The sequence below is a fragment of the Notechis scutatus genome, chromosome 1 (genome assembly GCF_049901735.1).
Source record: "Notechis scutatus isolate UNSWTSFEM ecotype Mainland chromosome 1, rNotScu1.2, whole genome shotgun sequence".
NCBI lineage: Eukaryota > Metazoa > Chordata > Lepidosauria > Squamata > Elapidae > Notechis > Notechis scutatus.
In genome coordinates this window covers 153,698,573-153,719,311 of record NC_142009.1, presented here as the reverse complement: position 1 = coordinate 153,719,311, position 20,739 = coordinate 153,698,573, and the positions used below count along the sequence as shown (strand labels likewise).

Below are 20,739 nucleotides of genomic sequence, written 5' to 3'. Positions count from 1 at the left end.
ATCATGCTCTCCATTAATGTTCTTGCACGCCGACAGCTTTGGGCTGCCTAGCAATTATCTGAAGTATTTCAGAAATGCACTACTTTCCCCCACTCCCTTTCTGCTGGCAACTAAAAAGAACAAAGAAGTATTTCTTTTTTTTAGTTGACACTGGCGGCCATGGGCTGGATGTGTCATGCGCAGACCATGCCCACCCCAGCTCTCTGAATGGGAGAAACATTGTGAAACATCACATGATGGCTATGTGACGTGGCAGATTTGACCCCCGTGTCCTAGGGGAAAGTTTTCCTGTTTTACTAGTTGCCAACGAAATCATGCAGCAGTGTTTCTTACACAGATATCCATCATTAGGGCTAATGATGATAAATACTGGAAATATTCATGCAGAATATTGACTCACCTGGAAACATCCTGATCGGAGGTCCATTTCCAGTAAAGTTGTACTCCTGGTCTGGAATTAAATGGCTCCTTTTATTATCGATACCTGAATAAATATTAAAATTATGACATATTTCTTATATTAACTTACATACATGTGCTTTGTGATTCCTTCAAATGTTTTCCATCTGTTGGCGTGTATGTATGTGTTTGTATGTGAGGTAGGACATGCTTCTTTGAATTCTCATGATAAGAGAAACTTGCTTTCTCTAATATGTGTCAAAGTTGCATACCCTTTTTGGCTGCTGCTGGTGGTTAAGTACTTAACTTTATTTATTTAAATTTAAGCAATCAACCCTACCAAATATATTGGCCTTTGATCTTATTTTACAGTCAGAATATTTTTTAAATATAGATGCAAAGAAATGGCTTTGTGCACCTGTATGGGCATCCTTGAGGAAGGAGGGCAAATGGCAAAATGCATATGGTGATACAAACTCTGCCCCTTTTGTATTGGAGTTGTGACATCACAAATACATAATGGGCACCGCTTGCATGCAATGTTTCTTCATTTGGTGGAAACCTCTGCTTGCTTTGGGCATTCATGTGCACCAGGCTTATGAGAAAAACGGGCAACAGTCAGGGTGTCTATGGAGCTTCTTAGTCATCCAGGTCGTGGTTCTCCTAAAGGTGCTTTTTCAAGAGGCAACTGGACTTCCTTTGGTTTTTTTCCTTGAAAAATGTTAGAACTGAAGAACCTTCCTGGATGAAAAGGGAAACGTTTCCAAGGGGAAAAAAAACTAAGAAAGTTCAGTTGCCTCTTGAAAAAGCACCTTTATGGCCACAGTTAATAAAGACAATAAAATCAGTCTCCTGGACTCAGCAGCCCAGCTTTAATTAGAACAGTTCAGATATCAGGTAGGATCCACAGTTTTAGTTTTTCTTACTATCTCATGGCATGACAGGAAACAAAAATGCCAATCCCCATTTTCTTTATTCAGATGACTTTCTGCCAAAGGCCTTTTCTATAAGAAGTGAAGGGTCTTCCATAAACCACTTCGCTTGGGACCACAATAATGTATTATCTCCCACCACCACCCCACTTCAAAACACTATCATCTGTCTGTCTGTCTGTCTGTCTGTCTGTCTGTCTGTCTGTCTGTCTATTATCTCTTCCTATCCTATCCTATCCTATCCATCTATCATCTATCGATCATCTATCTATCTATCTATCTATCTATCTATCTATCTATCTATCTATCTATCTATCATCCATCCATCCATGCATCCATCCAACCATGCATCCATCCATGCATCCATCCATGCCATCCATCCATCTATCTATCATCTATCTATCTATCTATCTATCTATCTATCTATCTATCTATCTATCTATCTATCTATCTATCATCTATCTATCTTATATTTACATCCATCCATCACTATGTTAATCTTTAGAAATGAACATGGATATATGCATTTCTAAGGATCAGGATTAAAATAAAGGCATTGAAATTACCTTTCTTTCTCTTAAAGAGCATTCCAAGGGAAAGAGCCAAAATGTGTTATGCCAACTCTAGTAGCACTGGGATTCATTTCCCCCAGAGTTTACATGCTTAGCTATGAAACCAGCTCCAAGCAGATCGGAAGTGACTGGGGGATTTTTCCAATGTTTGGTGTCTTTGAGTAATTAAAAAGAGGGTTGTAAGATGTTTATCTCCTTTACAGCCTATAGGCAATGAACCTTTCTCAGAAATCAAGGAGTACCGCTGCTGCAAACATCAATAAAGAGTGTAATGCATGTGACAAAAGGGAAACGTTCACTGATAAGAATCCCTCCCTTGAGCAACGCAATAACATAAGCCTACTTTGAAATCTGATTTCATGAAATTAAGGCCTCCAGATTTGGGCTGCAAAATTCCAGATGATCACTTGATGACAGCAAACGGAGACAGAAAAGTATCTCTTTGCTGCCATCTAGTGATGGTCCTGGACTTTGTAGATCTAGATCTGTTATTTAAAAAAAATATGGCTGTAAATTGGCATATCTTGTGTGCACTGAGAAGTCATGTAATATATTCAAAATAAAATTTAAAAAGAAACTTAATTCTATGTGTAATTTACTCAGCAATAAGCTCCAAATACTGAACCGCACTTTGTTCATCTTTGTAAACATGGGCAGGCTTTAGACTGGAATTTTCATTTTAAACTTAAAGTTATATCATAGTGTTTATGATTAATACCCACAATTAAGTATATTAATTGGAATATACTTACACTCACCATGTCCCTATTGCCTTCACAAGTGGAAAAGAATAGGAATGTGGTGAGTATACGTGTATTACGTCTTTTTAAAGCCGATGCTAGATTGCGTCACATGGAATTAATATTGTTACATTGTATCACCACCACCAAAGAAAGGTATCAGTTCATTCGCGCATGAATTTCAAAGCTCAAAAGAGTAGAAAATGAGATAGTGCTGTTGTAAGAACTTTGGAAATGTGTTAGTGTACACAGAGAAGGGGCCCACTTGCCTGAATGAATTACTGGGGCTAATACGTCTTCAGACACATAATTTGACTAATTATGTAACACATTAGAGTGTTACACTCTACACGAACAAGAACAGTGTATTCTTGTAGCACTACTAAACTTAATGGTTGCTGGGCTCATTAAATGTGGCTTAGGAAGAAGCAAACGGAACCCAGAATGCGTGAATCTGTCCACCAGCAGTGTAGCATACACTGGTAAAACAGGTTTCCTCTGCCCTGAATGTGTAAATTAAGTAGGTTGTAGAAAGTGAGTAGACACTTCTGAGTGGCTTTTAGAGATGTCCTTGGAGAAGAAAAGAAGCTTGTCACCCCTCTGTGGTGGCTTACACATGACACAACACGCTGAAAATATGGTCTATATTGTTCTGGAGAACTTATGTTCAGATGTAGACAATATAAAAGCACTTGTGTTTGCAAAAACGAAATCTAAGGAGGAATATGATAGCAGTCTACATGTATCTTGAAGACTAGCATGGATAAAGGATGTGGAACTGAGCTCTGTTGAAACTGAGATCCTGACAAGCATCAGCTTGTAACAAAAAGAGAGTCAGGATGAATATTAGAAGGAAATTCTTGATGATAAGAGTGATGAACCTGTTGGTCTGGTGGACTCACTCTCAATAGAGATTTTTAAATGAGGTCTATTTGGATGTATGGGAGTAGTTTAATAGATCTCTGTATTGAGCAGGAGGCTTTGCTTGATGAACTATAAGCATCCTTCCATTTCATATCTTTTATCATCTAGAAGGACAAATAAATAAGATGGGTCTTTATTTCCTATAAAATTAAGAAAGCAGGGGCCAGTTGAAACTGTAAAAAGAGCCTTCCACCACTAGAGAAAGATAGAAAGAAGTTCTTTCCTGCATGTCCGATAATGGACAATGGTATTCTCAAAAATGTCTCTCTTGCAGATCATTGGACATATTTGTAGCAAAACAGAACAGTTGATGCTTTGGCCATTCAAAGCTTTGAGGACTATAACATACACTATTCCTTTAAACTTGCAGCCTCATAAGGAATACATGCTATAATGTAAAGAGATATCAAGCCAAGCTTGGATCAACTTTTACCAAATCAGTCTGACTGAGAAAATATGGTGGTTGACAACCAAAGGAGGGTTGCTTAACACACTCACACTCACAATCACTGATAGTCCAGGAACACTATTCTGCCAGAGAGCACCCACAACCAATGAATATAATGTTTTGCATAGCCCCTTTCAGATTCTTCATCTTCTGGTATAGAATCTTTCCATCCAGGCCGTGAACTCAATTCAGTTACTATGAAGCTTATCAAGAGCCAAAGGACTACAGAAAGTGGGGTATTTCAGCAAACATGCAGTCGATATATGTTTTAGGCCTGATGTTTGGCAAAGTGCTTTTCATTACATTTGTTTAAAGGAGTCTGTGCTACAAGTTTTTTTATGATTCTTTCTTCAAAATGGCAGTCAATCACATCACTAAATTTAGCCACTGTAAGTAGAGGGGCTCTGGAAATGAGAAAAAAGGAGGATTGGGGTTTGCTTTCAGATGGCATTCTTATAACCTGCTAAACACCATTGAGTTGGAGTCCATGAACAAGCTATCCAAACATAAATGCTGGACATTAACATTGCAAGTGAGAGGAAACAAAGGCAAGGGATGTAGTCTGTCCATATTCCTCTCTAAAACTCCATGAAGTGAATATTTGCAGTTAAGAAAATAGGTCCAGTGACTTACTTTCTTGTAAGAATGATAGAACTAGTCAAGGAAAATCTCATTTCTTTTGACAGTCCTATTTGGATACTGCAACCTAGCATGGCAAGAGACAAACACCAGATTCTTCTGCACTGAGACTTGTGCAAAAAAAAAAAAAAAGCTTTATTTTGAGGGCTGGGGAGTAATTCACCCTGAAACAACAGGGGAAAATTATCATGCCTCTAGACCCAGCGTAAAAGCCACAAAGAACAAATTCCTAGGGAGGGATGCAGAGCTTTTGCTGGGAGGTCATGGGGAAACATCTTCTTTGAGAAGGTAGCATGTGAAGTTTCAGACCACTCTTGGTACAGGTAGGCTCCTATTGCTCAAAGGAAGGAAGGATGTTACTCTTTCTCCCCCCTTCACTTAATTAAGTCCATTTATATGAAAAGATGATGTTTTTAGCTACATGAATAATATCAGAAATGCCTGGCATCTGAATGAGGTGTTCAAGAAATGGCAGATGAGGAGGAGAGATAATTAGGCAAATGTCAGTAGCTGGGATTTTGTTTGGGAATGGAAAGTCTGGCCTGACCAAGTTCTTACTCATTGTCCTTTCAGAGAGCATAAGACTGTCACCATGTAGCTAAAAAATAAAACCACCCATTCCTGCAGATCCCCAGATTTTGTAGCAACGGCAAGCAACACATTACGTAGTTCCAGAACCTGCTTTTTCTTCAGTAACATTATACATAGCAATAGCAGCAGCACTTAGATACAGCTCCACAATACTTTTATAGCCCTCTCTAAGCAGTTTACAGAGTCAGCATATTGTTTCCAACAATCTTGGTTCTCATTTTGCCAACCTCAGAAAGATGAAAGGCTGAGTCAACCCTGAAGCTAGTCATCATATTCTCCATTCCCTGTTTAGTCTCTGTTGGATGGTGTCTTCAATCTGATCACCTTTTTTGATTTTAAAAGATGGTGGAAATGAATCTGTCAAGCTCAGAGTAACTATAATCAAACCCCAAAACCCTTTTATTATTTGCATTGGTGAAGATTCCTCTTTTTCGGAATGTGATATACCTGCTTGAAACATGAGAATATATTTCTGTATTTTAAGTATACCATCGATCTTCTAAGGAGTTCCAAGTAGCTCAGAGCATGCTCTGGTTCCTGACACATTACTTGAGATCTGAACAGAATTGGCATGGATAAGCTGTTCCTCTTTCTCAAAGCAGGATAAAAAGCAGAATAAAGGACCCTTTTTTGTATTAAAAAAAAAAAATAGAAGCACGGAGAGGAGCAACCTAGAACTAAGGAGAAATTTCCTGACAGTGAGAACAATTAATCAATGGAATAACTTGTCTACAGAAGTTGTGGGTGCTCCAACACAGGGGTTTTTAAAGGTGAGATTGGACAATTATTTGTCTGAAATGGTACAGGGTCTCCTGCTTAAGCAAGGAGTTGGATTAGAAGACCTCCAAGGTCCCTTCTAACTCTGTTATTCTGTTAAAGGTAAATGTTGCCCTTTTCCTACTGCTCTAGAGCCTTCCTCCTCTTTCTTTTAGGAAATGATGGCACCAAATCTTGATGCCCATTCATGAAATTAGCCAAGCATTGAAGACCGCCATAGTTCAAGAGATGACAGAGCATTTCCTTCTAGGCTGATGGATGGCCCACTCCCCCTGAAAGGGACTAAACCAGTTCTTAATCCGTCATTATATTTTAGACTGGGAAAGATATTTCCTTCACTTGATTATGCACACTGGATTTTCTTTCTTAGCAAAAAGGCAGGAATATATTAGATTTACTTCTAAATGTTTGGAAACGTTGTTAATGGTAGATTTGGGCAACCATTCTGTTCCAGGCAAGGGAAAGACTCAACATCCAGTCTGATTTTAGAAAAAAATATACCTTGTACCAAAGGCTGGCAAAGAACCTTCTCTAAGAATAGACAGCATCAGGCAGACACGTCATGCCCAATTTGACTAACTATCCAGTGACTGCAGCTGCCATTAGTTAATCTTCATATAATTTGTTAGAGTAGGGCTCTGTGAAATACTGGGAATAATTGTCTTTTTTTCCCTGCTAAATTCTGTAGCTGTGGGCAGTTATTGGTATAATAACCGCCTGCATCTTGCAATCAGGAAAGATGATGGTTTATGACTCTGTGCTAGCCAATGGTGTATAATGTATCTCTCAAGAGCGAGATTGACTGGAAACATATTTTTCAGCCTGCTTAAAACTGCTTAGGCAGTGTCACAAAGGTCCCCCCAAATAAAGCATTCAGTGTGTTTAGTGAAATTCTAGACTCTAAGTACATGCAAGGGCACTGTAAGAGTTTAATTGGGTTGTAACATAAAACACTGTAAAAAACCAAGGTCTGACCAGCTTCATAATGTTATGTTAGGGGAATGCTTATAACATTGCATGGGAAGCCTTGAAGTGATCTGTTTCTAAGGAGGCTAAAAGCTGGAAAGAAGGCAACAATTTGATATCGCCCCACATTTATATAATATTGGATGTTAGACAGAAATAAGGGGTATATATTTTTTGGTTTCAGTGAAGTAGAAAACTACGTTGAACTTCAGGACTATGAGCAAGAAATATAATAATATACAATTACAGAAATGAAAGTCTGTGTTTCAGCCAATGTCTGCCTTTCTAAGTGACATTGATTTCGATGGTGATTGAAGGCATGGTTCACACTTCACCCACATTGTTGGGTTTGACTAACTCATCTCTAGTGGGAAAGCAGAACTGCTTGCTGAGTAGGATTGTGGAAGTCATCAAAAAGAGTCGCTTGAGGTTGTGCAAGGTGCGGATGAAGCATCTCTTTCTTCCATGGTACTTCAGAAACTACCTCCAGCTGTTTCCACACGTGGATGTTTTAATGATTTAAAGAGGTACTTCATATATGCTTCTATTTGTCCCAAAGGATCTCTTTCAAACCATTTGTCTGTTCCTATCTCTGAGTTTATCCCACTATATTTAACAGAGATTTTAGTCTCAAGTATGTATTCATATGATTCCAGGCCCAAACAGAAGTGGATTATTCCACAAGGACCAAGAAAGATATTTGGAACATCACAGAGCAAATGACTCTCACGAGAGCCACATCCACTGACTTTTGCAGTTTTGTGTGGGATGCTGTGCCCATGGTGTGGTATTGTTATTTTTAATTACAGATAAATCCTGGGTGGCATAATTTAGTGTCTTGGTATCTGTTTTCATATGTCTTCAAATTAAAACAAAGATTAAGAATTGAAAGAAGACCAAATAGGTTTCTAACTGAACTAATTTGCCCTGATCAGTCTGAATTTGACTGTAAAAGAGAATATAAAATATATCTTGAATGCCTCTGCTAATTATAAAAAATAAGAAAGCATCTATGGTTTTTCTTAATGAAGATAAAGTTTTTAATGATTTGGAATAATCTTTTATAGTTGTGACATTGAGGAAGATAAAGATGAATTGCAGCTTAGATTTTCTCACATGGATAGTGTTTAGAAGTGTTTACAAGTTGATGGTAAATTGATTTTTATCTCCCAAATGTATTATAAAATGACAAATTTGTCCTGTCTCTCCTTTATTTTTACTGATATTAGAATGATTGGAATGATACATAGAGCAAGGAAATAAAATTTTAGGAATGAATTGTTGAGTTGTACTTACAGTTACCCATTCAATTTTTTTTAGAATCAGTAATGGACCATCTATAGCAATATAGTTCATGATCAAAACATTGGATTAACAAAAGCAACATGTAAATTATTACATGAAATTGATCTGAAGAGGAAAAACAACTTTTGCACCAATTAGAGGATTTAATTCTGCAAAGTCACTGTGTATGGTTATGAACATTCAACTGAAAAATATGGGAATAATGACAATATAGTAGAAGTACCAGAGAATTCCTGGAAACCCTGCACTAAAATAAAGTAGTCATCAGAATAAATGAACCAGTTATGATCTTTTACCACCCCGTGTGGTTGGAATCCAGTAAGATATGGGTTCTAACCATATACAAGACTGATAAGGCAGACCAATAGAACTAACACCATTCCTAATCACTAGTTGATACCCAATCCCACAAAATTAAAATTCCACACAGACTGTAAATACTACAAGGCAATTCCTTCTTTTAAACTGCAACGGTGAGGAATGCTCCCTGGAACTCAAGTTAAAACTTGACCTCCTCTATGGTAGTGATCTCTCTAATCATTGAGAATATGTAGTTATCAAATATGTATTATCAAGATAGTTATCTTACTTTCATTGCAGATTGGATCATATTGCAATAAGACTAGAAGTTTGCCTCATTTGAAAGACTCCCAAAAGGCTTACATAAATATCTTTAGTTGATACAAATCTCTTCCAGCTTTAAGAAATTAATTATAAGCACTATACTAATAATATCTAATAAATAAGGTAAACATACAAAATATTTGAACATTGGAGAGAGAATAATTTGCATAGGTTACATGAATTAATTTTTAATAAAACAAAGATGAATCTTTTGATATTTCTTTCCTTGGAACACGTCACTGGTTTCAATATCTTTAGATAACTAGTGTTCAAAAGAAATTACAATAACAAGCTGGAAACTCAGAGACTTGACTGAATTTTCATATGTATTGTCCTGGTTCCCTGACCTCTTACATGTTAATCCAGGTGATGTCCAAGCCAGCATGATTTTCTTACTTTGTGTCAATTTCATTGTTGAGTTAGGCAGTTCCCTCATTAGGGTCTTTGCCCAAAGACCCCTACTATTAAGGGAGGTACCAGTCAGGATTTGAACCCTGGTCTTCTGTGTCAAAGGCTGTGCTCTAATCATTACACATTCCAGATGTGGAAAATAAATGCCGCAGGGATCCCAGTAATGGTAGGAGCACTCAGGGATGTGACTGCTAAGCTGAGAGAGGGGTTTCAACAGATCCCAAGAACAACTTTGTCAACATCAAAGTAAAGAAGCCAAAGATTGTATGATTGAATGGTTGCAAAATTTAAAAGGACAACTGATATGCAACAGTGGGAATATCAATGGAAGATAAATATAAAATTTACTGTGAATATTATACTCTGAGAAAACAGAAACATTTTGTTAGTATATATTACCCCATTTTGATTATCCAAAATAGATCATTCTTATCTTTTTTTAAAAAAAGTCCTAAAAGTACAATTAAATCATGAGCCTTGAGCCGAAATTCAAAAAACTTCAAATAATTCATTAGGAGGCATATTGGCATGACCTGTATGAAGCCAGTTATGGCATGTGTAATTACAGTCATCTGTGACCCTGCTTCCCCCCTCCCCTCTGCATGTGCCCTAAATCAGTTTCTCCAATTAGGCATGTACATCAACAAGGTCAGGGGTGAGATTCTACCAGCTCGCACCTATTCACTAGAACCAGTTGTTAACATTCTAAGCAGTTCGGAGAACCGGTTGTTAGAAGAAATTACTGGGCTAATCCTGTAAGGAAGGCAGGAAGGAAACATTCTGGTGTTGCTTACAGAAACTGCCTCTCCATTAACCCTTATTATATTCTTGGCAGGACTAGACTTCCTGTCTCAGGAACTTCTCTGGAGTTTTTTTCCCCTCTGCTGGTACTTTGTTTTTATTGTTTATTTATTTTTTTTTGGTTTGTCAATTGCTTACAAGATCATAGGTATAAGGAAAAACATAGTTATGAATACATGGATATATATATAAGAAAAATAAAAGAAACAATAGGACAGGGACTGTAGGCACATTGATGCGCTTATGCATGCCCCCTGCAGACCTCTTAGGAAAGGGGTGAGGTCAATAGTAGACAGTCTAAGGTTAAAGTTTTTGGGGTTTGGGGAAGAAACCACAGAGTCAGGTAGAGTATTCCAGACATTGACCACTCTGTTGCTGAAGTCGTATTTCCTGCAATCAAGTTTGGTGCCATTAACCTTGAGTTTGTATCTATTGTTTGCTCTTGTATTGTTATGGTTGAAGCTGAAGTATTCATTGACAGGTAGGACATTGCAATGTATGATTTTATATACTATACTTAGATCGGACAGAAGGCGGCGTAGTTCTAGCTTTTCTAGGTCTAGAATTTCAAGTCTGGTGGCATAAGGTATTCTGCAATGAGTAGAGGAGTGGAGAACTCTTCTTGTGAAATATTTCTGGACTTTCTCAACTGTATTAATATGAGATATGTAATGTGGGTTCCAGATTGATGAGTATATACACGTTTTGTAGTTGACAACAGAAAGAAGGGGGGAGTTTCAAAGAGCTGGCAACAGGGTAAATCGAAAATACATTCAGTTCATATTTTCTTCTAAGACCGATTAGATGGCTGAAGCTTCTGCTGTGAAAAAACCTAATTGGAGAGCATGATTGATGACTCTTGGCTATGGATGTTTTTTCGTTGGATGATACACCCAGAGGGGTGGAGGGGAAAGCAGGATAAAGGGTGACAGTGAATTATGTATCTCAATGTTGGCTACACCCAGATTAGTGTCTGACGTAGAATGTTACGTTGAAATAAATCCTCTAGCTTTGGGACTGTGGCTTAAGGCTCATGATTTAATTGGTGTAACTGCCGTTACCCTGACAGTATAATTCTCGTGAGAAAATATATGTAATTTCTGCTTCAGAAGAATGGGAGACTAAGCTGTAGGACATTAATGTAAAAATAAGGATGCATTTTAAAAAATCTGCAAGGAGAATTTAACACGAAAACTATAACTATAATTCTTTACATAGAATCTTACCACATATTCTTAAAATTTCTCTCAAGATACAAATTTAAAATATTAGATTTTCTTAAATGAGGTAGAAACTCCTGCTAAATTTTTATTCTGATTAATAACTTCTGTTATATTGGTTCCCTATGCTTATTACTTACTTCAACAATAATTAAAATTATTATAAACTTTTTCTTTCCTGTCATATAAACTTAGGTTATTTTGAAACTTTTTGTTTAATTTTGTACAAGACTAAAAAGAGACTTAAGTGTCTTTTTTCTTAATTTGGTTCTTTTATTTCCCTTTCTCTCTCTCCCAGATTTACATATGTTATGAAGCACATAATGTATAATTTTCCAATTGAAGTTAGTTTTTTCCTTAATAGGAATTAGTAAATTTTGAAACACAGTAATCCTTGTCATGTATTGAACATACTGGCCAGTAACACAAAACATATGAAAAGTACTGAGAAATTATAAAAAGATTACAAATGTCAGAATTAGTCTGATCAAACTAGATCAAAATAATCTTTTCTTCCCTCTGTAATGTTTAAAGTGGAAAGCATCCATTTTTATATAATACACAGTTTTACGTGCTTTGCAAATTAAATGCATTTGGAGCATGAAGGAATGAGGGGAAAAGTGTGGATGTGTGTGTGTGTGTGTGTGCGCGCGCGCGCAAAATACTTTTTTTAAAACCATAGTCTATACATATATTTTTAAAGCCTTGACATTGTTAAGATGTGATTGAAAGGAATGAAGTGTTAATTTAAGAAACATGTTGCTGGTTGCAGAGAAACTAAACATAATTAACATGTATCCTTTGGCAAATGTATATAAGGCTGCAGACCTCTCAAACAGAGGTATAAAATATGCCTGCTTTTAGTATGAGTTTATGCTCTGTGGGGTTTTTATTGTTTAGATTTAACATGAAATGCCGCTTTTCTTCCTTTAAAAAAAAAAAATCATTTGCCATACTTTTCAGGCTGATCATTTTCATACTTTTTTCAGGCTGATCATTTTCTGAAAGGTTTTGTGATTAACCACATAATATTTTATTGAGTTGCTTCACATACATTTGGGCACATGCATTGACTGAGCCCATAGGGCATTCTAGGTTTAAAGATTTTACTAATAAACGTGTTCCCCTTTGTATGGAGGCTGCTAATTAGTGTTTTTAAACAACTCGATTTTTAATTCTTTGAAGGCACTCTATCAAGGGCTAATATAAAAACTGTTTATGTAGGAAGATATACAAAATAAGGTGTTAAACACAAACATAAATTGAGGGGCTAGAGCTTCCCTACAGTGCTAATTTTATATTTGCTTTCATCTCACTTAAAGTTAAAATGTCGCCATTACAACAAGAAATGTGTTCCATGTATGCCTTATAGATTATGCAGAAGACATCACAAATACATTGTAAGCATTGACTCTATGGCATCTGAATATATTCTTTAAATTATCACTTTAATAAGAAAAGATGTATTGCTAATTATGGGAGAAATAACTTTTGTGTAATGTAATTTTACTTGATAACATTTATTTTCAGAAAGCTTGGTCTGCTGCAGTTGACAAAAATATAAGTACAATCAAAGATTTCTTTTGGGGGATTTCATCTAGTAAAATTACTGCTATTGCAATTTTGATGACTGTTGTATAGACTATTACCTCTTTTATACCATTATCCTCATTTATAGCAGTAACAATAAAACCCTGGAGAAGACAGACCTTCAAAGAAAGTATATTCTCCAACTCTTCTCTGAAATCCTCCTGTGCTGATAGGAAACCAAGACATGTAATAATATGATACAGGTCTTACAGGAATATTATACATAATTTTGGTTCCAAGGTTAAATCTATCTGATATACAGTATAAAATGGTATAAGCATGCATTTACACTTGAACAGGTTCTCCTGTTTCCAGTCCCTCTATGTATCTTGACATTTGCTTACTTTCTGAATCAGATCAAGGGACCATAAGTATTTTGTTGGTCTCCTATTGGTAAGTAAGTGGCTGTAGTTTCTTCATTGTTTCATTTTCTTTGATGAGGCAACATTTGTTATCTGTTGTTGCCTACTCAATTTACTTCACTTGTGTTTGCTTTTAAGGTTGGTGTGTTATGAACCAAGACTTTATCAGTTTGCATTTTGAAATCCTACCATATTTTAACCTGCTCAGTTTCAACTATATGTTCCCAATGTTTTTTTTAAAATTGGTACATAATATTTTTTACAAAAGTTCAAATGAATCATTTTGGTAACTGTATTATATCGTTATTTATAATCAGTTTATGCAATCTTCTTTCATGAGCTGTGTTTATGAACTGCTCTTTCTTCTGCCTCTGCACAATCTGTATTTTGAATCTTTTAATGATTTTTAAATTCTGGACTTATTGCATTAATCTGAATAGCTTGCTCTTGAGTAGCCAAAATCAAGCCTTCAGTTTCTTTTCTTTTCTTTCTTAATGTTCCAATTGTAAACCATTTCCAGGTTTTATTTTTATCTATTTCCCCCTCAATCTTTTGTAGAAATTGATGATGAGATGCTTCCTTGTCAGCAATCTGTTCATGTTTTTATTACATAGTTTCAATATTCACTGTTCGTTTCCTTTACATTTAGTAAGTTCCAATTTTTAACTTGCTTATTCTTGACTGTCTTTTATATAATCAACCAATGCACACTTTTCTTCAACGGTTTGACCTGAAGTAAACTTCTGCCTCCACATCAGTAGTGGATTAATATTAGTCTCCTGGTTTAAATATTTAAATGTCAAATAAATTATTATTATTTTCTTCAAATTAGATCAAAACAATTGTGTATTATCTTTTATTAGTTTTACTTCTTCCTCAATAATAGAATATACAAGATCTTATACTATGTGTGATACTATCCATGTTTCCATTTGTTTTTGTTTATTTAGATATAACTATTACTCCCAAGGAAAATTTTCTATTTCTGTATTATTCCTATTTCCCTTTCAGAAATAGAATGTTTTGATAGGTTAAAAATAATTGCTGATGTTGATTTTTATTTATTTCATCCTTAATTCTCTGTGTTCATGTTTATACAGGTCATGTTCTGCTTTATAAAACATAGCTTTTAAAACAGAAGTTGCTGTCTTTTACTTTTTCTCTGATACAGTTCATACAAGCACCACTTTCAGGACATGGATAGGTTAAAATATCCATGATGCAATGGACTTAGATTTAAAATTATAGATTTTCTTAATTTCATGTCTAACTCTATTATCATAGCAACAAAACTGGACATGGCTGAATCTTATTAGGTTAGTGCTCATCTAGTTCTTTTAGCCTTTGGGATAATTCAATGAGCTGTTCCTGGTTTTGTGTATGTCAATTAAGGAAAAAGTAAATAATTCTATATGGTTTCCAAGCATGGAAGAGTAACATTAATCTTTTAAAATTCACTTTAGGATTTATGTTAAGTGCTGAACCACCAATGAAGCTTGAGTCGTACATATTTTAAAGCTAATTGTGTCTGTTAGAGGGGGGTTCTTGAGTCAAGGCTGCAGCATAAAAATAGATGCTGTGCTGAATTTTGACTTGCAATTTCTCTAAAGTTTATCTCTCTCCAGCTTCTGCTTTTGTCTTTTATTCTCAAGATGCTTCAGAATTTCTTCTGGATTTCTCTTTATGATCCTTTTAAGCCTGTAATCTTGTTATAAATAGTGGAATTTTTGTGACATAAGTTTCAGTGAGCCTGAGGCCCCCCAACTGTCCCTACCTGCCAAATTAAAAAGCGTAATAGAATTTCCTTATATTGTCTTCATCAGGGATTTAAATGAAATGAGGGATTCTGAGGGAAGCCAATGAGATCACTGGCTGTCAGACATAGGATTATACACTGAAAGGTTATTCTGTTATTCTGACATTGTCCTGCATCTTCACCCCAGCAACACCTCATAAATATTTTTGAACAAGAAATGACCTTGGAGTCCTTGGTGCTATCTGAGTTTAGTTGTTTGCTTGCAGATGTTTCATTACCCGACTAGGTAATATTGTCAATGCTAGTGAGTATGGGGTTTGCTCACTGTTTATATACAGTTATCAAGGTTCTGTCCACCTTGGCATACAATCTTGCTGGTCACATGACCATTGTCCTCAGACAATGCTGGCTCCCTCAGGTAAGAAATGGAGATAAGCAATTCTACCTAGAGTCAGACACTACCGGATAGGGGAGACCTTTAAATTTGCATTTATATGCAATATAAGGTACAATATGGGGTTTGCTTCCCATAAAAATATACTTGCCTTCTTATTAAGTATAAAAATATACTTGCCTTCTTCCAAGAAGGTGGAGCCTCCTCGCTGATGGACCGTAGATCGCGACTCTCTGTGGCTATGCTCCGTGCTCTTTTGTTGGAGAGCCCCAATCATTACAATTAGGGGCTGAAGCTGCCTTGGAGGGGCAGCGGAGTAAGGTGAAGCCGCAAGCCAGGTTGAGGGGAGCCGCATCTCCCCCCCTGGGCTTGGTCTTTTTTCCCCCGAAGACGACTGCAGCAGTGGTTTAAAATGGCCACCCCGAAAGGGAGGACTGGATTAAGATTTGTGCAGGAGGGAAGAAAGAGGTGGATAACATCTGAACTGGGACAACTGGACAATACAACTAAACAAAAGTACCCCGGGATTAAGGTAACATGGAATTTTTAAGAAAAGAAAAGTGAGCGGTGAAATTACAAAGGGACAGGGGGAAAAAAAAGAAAATATTTTTGACAGCTAAGTGGGACTTCGAACCGGGAAAGGAAGAAGCTGGAACTAAAGATTTAACTAAATTGGATTAAAATATTTTGGGAATAAACAGGCATAAAATAAAGCTGGACTTAAGATTGTCAAAAAATAATAATAATAAAGTTTACAAATTGGAGACTGGACTGTGCTGGAATATTGAGGTTTGAAAAACCCTAAATAAAAAAATGGGGAGGTGAAGACTTTGTATAATGGAGAGTGCCACCTTTTGACAAAAACTTGAGCTCAAACAAAAGGGAAAGCATCCTGTTTCTGAATGAACTTGTGTGGATATAACATTAAAGAAATATTGAAACAAAGTAAGAATCTTAGAAAGTGAAAGCAGAACCAGAATTAAAAAAAAAGCAAGGAAAGACTGACTGTGGGATTGATTGATGTTTTTGGTATAGACCCTCGGCTGGAATAACTGAGAACTTTAGAAAATTGAAAGATGAAAGAAGGAAAGTAAAAGTTTGTGTTTTTTTGTGGACTTTAACGATCATAAAATATAAGAGTGTGTAATGATGATATCTCTTCGGGAATTAAAAATGGAATTTAAAAATATGAGAGAATTACTACAGGAAAGAGGCGAATCACTTTGCTCTGTGTTAGAAAAAATGGAAATGGCGATTGAAGAAGAAGAAAGAGCTTCAGAGGAGGAGGAATCAATTCAAGGAGAAGATATTTTAAATAGACAATTAACACAAAGAACACTACAAAGAAGTGGGGAAAGAAGGAAGGTTAAAAAGTTGAGATTTAAGAAGGCCAATCAAAAGGGGGAATACCTGTGAAATCAGGAAAGGCAGAAAGACCCAGCAGAAAAGGGGAAAGGAAGATATTAAGAAAGAGAGGGATATAAACTGGAGTGAGAAAAGATATGGGGAAAAGAAGGGGAGGAGAAGCAGTAAGAAACAGGTGCATGAAATAAAGAAATATGGAAATAGTAAAATGTTGAAAAGAAATGTTTTTTTCAGAGATAATGGTTGATGAATTAAAAAGGGGATTCTGCAGGGTGACAAGGGGTAATAAGAATATTTCTGCAAATAAAAATATTTAGAAAATAGGGTAATATAGATACTGATAACTCTTATTAAAAATCAAGGGGGGAAAATATGCTGCGGAATCCAAATGAAAAGATGTAATGATTATTATTGTAACTTCTTAAAAATAATGGTTTATTGGGAATCAAGATGAGGGAATAAAGGTATATTTTAATCATTGAGGTGTCACACTCAAAACAGTAAAAGGGTGAAAACCTATACTTGTTTTTTTTTTTAGTGTTAAAATTTGTATTAATCTAGAATTTATAAAAAGAATGTGTAATGGAAAGGGAATATGACAGACTAAAGAACCAACTAAATTAATAAGTTAATATAGACTATTAAAAGCAAGGAGAGACATTGATAACTTTTATTATTATTATTATTATTATTATTATTATTATTATTATTATTATTATTATTATTATTAGGCAAACACATATTGTTTATCTTTATTTTTAAAATAAATATTAAAGGATTATATTTGAAATAATTGAAATGAAACAAAAAAATGTTTCGATTGAGATTAATGAAAGAGGCTAGAATCAATGTGTTTGTTTCTCTCCTTACTGAAAATTTGGAATGGAAAAGGTAATAATAGAATTAAGTATGCATATATGAATGTATAATTGCTGTCATATTTATATGTAAAGGTGATGACCCGGAAATATGTTGTCCACTAAAAAGAGATTTTTGTTTTTAATGTGAAAAACTGAATAAAATTTGTTAAAAATTATATATATATACATACATACATACATACATACATACATACATACATATATATAAAAACATACATATAACACACATATATATATATGTTCAGAACATCAGGCTTCTGGCACACACACACAACTTTAAAAGCACAACTACAATGACATGGAAAATACCGAACAAGTATATATATATATATATATATATATATATATATATATATATATATATATATATATATATATATATATATATATATATATATAGTTCTGGTATATATGTTCAGAAGCCATCATCAGCAGCTCATCTGCCATCATGCTTCTGTATTCTATAATACAGAATGATGATGGCAGATGAGATTCTGCTGAAACGTTGCTACAACTTTAAAAGAACTACAATGACGTGGGAAAATACCCGAACCAAGCAAACAATATATATATATATATATATATATATATATACTTGCCTTCTTATTACCTTTATTCTTTCTGTGGAAAAGAAGATATAAATTATCCAGGGAAAACAGCAGCATTAAGTTCAACTTCTTCCCTCCTTAATTTCTAAGTGTATTTAAACAAATTATTAAAGACAGAAAGTAGCCCAGTTTCAAAACAGTGTTTCTTTTTTGGTGGTGATGGTGTGTGTGTGTGTGTGGTGGGGGGGGATGGCAAGGATTTTATTCCAGCACCTTTATGCAAGGATTTAAACTCTGTTCTCATCAAAGAGTTAAACAGCCGAGGGCTTTTAAGCATCTCATTTTACTTATACATACACAACCCATTATAACCTGCATAAACAAGGATGACAAGTTGAGATTAATGAGAGTCCCAAAGTGACAGAACAATTTAATTGTCAGAAATCATAGGAGGTGTACTTTGCCAGCATATTTATATAAAACTGCCATGGTCTTAAAAACTTCCCTAATTGATTATGACCAATAAGTAATAACTATGTGAGCCCATGATATATTTTCTGATATATCAGAAGTAAGTAACCCATACAAGTTAACTCAGGAATAAAGGTGCCAATGGGAAAAAAATTGAATAAGATTTTCACCCATAATACTGTGAAAGTTATTGTGTAGCCGACACTTTCTTGCTGATTAATATTTACTAAGAATCTACAAATTCGTGTTTTTGGAAATAGAACACAAATGTGATCTAGTGGTCTTTGCTTAGACTTGCCTTCCCCAACTGGTTCTTTCCAGATGTATCAGCACCACCAGATTTCCTGGCCAGCCAAGTAAAGGCACGGCACCCCTGGCAAATCTGGAGAGTGCCAGAAAGGGGAAGTCTGGCTTAGAAGATTTAGTCATCAGTCTGAGTGATGGAACTGCATTAGAAGGGTGGGACAGAAATGTTTGTATACAGTCAAAGGAAACTTAAAGTAACCCATTTTGTTCTACTTAAAAGAAAAGAACCCTGTATAAATAAATTCAGGATCAGATTACAAGTAATGACTATTTCAGATAGATACAAAACACATTTGTACATTAAAATAGCAAAAGAAAAAAAGAAAAGTATACGCGATAATCCACAACTGAATCTTTGACCAAGAGCAATCTGTTAAAGCCTCTAATGCACACTCAGTAAACTTCATTTTGTAATGTGATTGGAAATTTCTACACATTGGACTTAACAGGATGTAGGCAATGTGTGCTTTCTACCTCTATTCTTCCTACCAAGTTTGATATAAAAATAAAAGGAGCTATATAAAATGGCTGGACTCTCTGTAGATGGAAATGGCCCAGTGTACATTTCCTAGTATTTTCACTGAAATGGGTAAAATCAAAGGACTTTTTCAGCTCAGTAAGATTGAAGATAAAGCATCAAACCAACACCAGAAGTAAATGTACTTCTTTGATTTATACTTGTGAGGATCAATAAATGATTGGCACACTGGTTCTCTTCTCTCATGAGAAGAGCTATGATCCTATCAAATCTTTATGTGCATTATCTTTCAGTATATTAGGTTTCTGAATAAATAATGTGACACTTGATGGACATCAGCAGTTGGCCATCTGCAGCTCTAAAAGTGGTAGAGCCACAACAAAAGAATTGCCAGTAAAGGTTGATACAATGCAATTTAATTTACACTGAATTAAATTAATTAGGAAATATTATTTTTGGTTATTTTTTGTGGCATCTTATATTTTAGAGATACAGAGAGGACGCCTTAAATGGAAAAATACAAGTACAAGAAAGGTTTGTTTGGAGATATCAAGATAACTAGTGTCTACTGAGGAAATATTTCATTGATAGATCTGCTCCAGTGCCTCTTTTATGCACTTTCTCACCCTCTCATATGCATACAGGGGTGGGATTCAATTTTTTAACAACCGGTTCTGTGGGCGTGGTTTAGTTGGTGGGCGTGGCTTGGTGGTCATATTATTGGCTGGGTGTGGCCAACTCAATATCACTCACATCGAGGCACACATCTCCTCACCTTGGCCTCTCATGACTGTGGGGATGCTGCAACAGTCGTAAGTGTGAAAAATGTTCATAAGTCCCTTTTTTCAGTGCCATTGTAACTTTGAATGGTCACTCCACACAAGTAAAGTACCAGCAAAGCAGGGAAAAAAACCTCCAGAGAAGTTCCTGAGAGAGGAAGTCTAGTCCTGCCAAGAATGTAATAAGGGTTAACAGAGAGGCAGTTTCTGTAAGCAACACCAGAATGTTTCCTTCCTGCCTTCCTTACAGGATTAAGCCAGTAGTTCTTCTAACAACCGGTTCTCCAAACTGCTTAGAATGTTAATAACCGGTTCTACCGAATAGGTGCGAACTGGTAGAATCCCACCCCTGTATGTGTAGCTTTATACATCTTACATTATGGTATACATATTTTGAATATTTTACAATTCCTCTTTATAAATGTTGAAAAATAGGAAATTCAACATGAATGGAAAGTTC

At 35.6% G+C, this 20,739-nt stretch overlaps 1 long non-coding RNA gene across 1 annotated transcript in view; it reads left to right on the top strand.

Annotated features, from left to right (window-relative positions):
- LOC148133052 (uncharacterized) overlaps positions 1–8,233 on the top strand; it is a 124,962-nt gene extending 116,729 nt beyond the window's left edge. Inside the window, exon 3 of the long non-coding RNA XR_015746342.1 lies at positions 7,357–8,233. This is a non-coding gene — a long non-coding RNA (uncharacterized LOC148133052). The remainder of the gene's footprint in view (positions 1–7,356) is intronic.
- Positions 8,234–20,739: the final 12,506 nt, after the last annotated feature.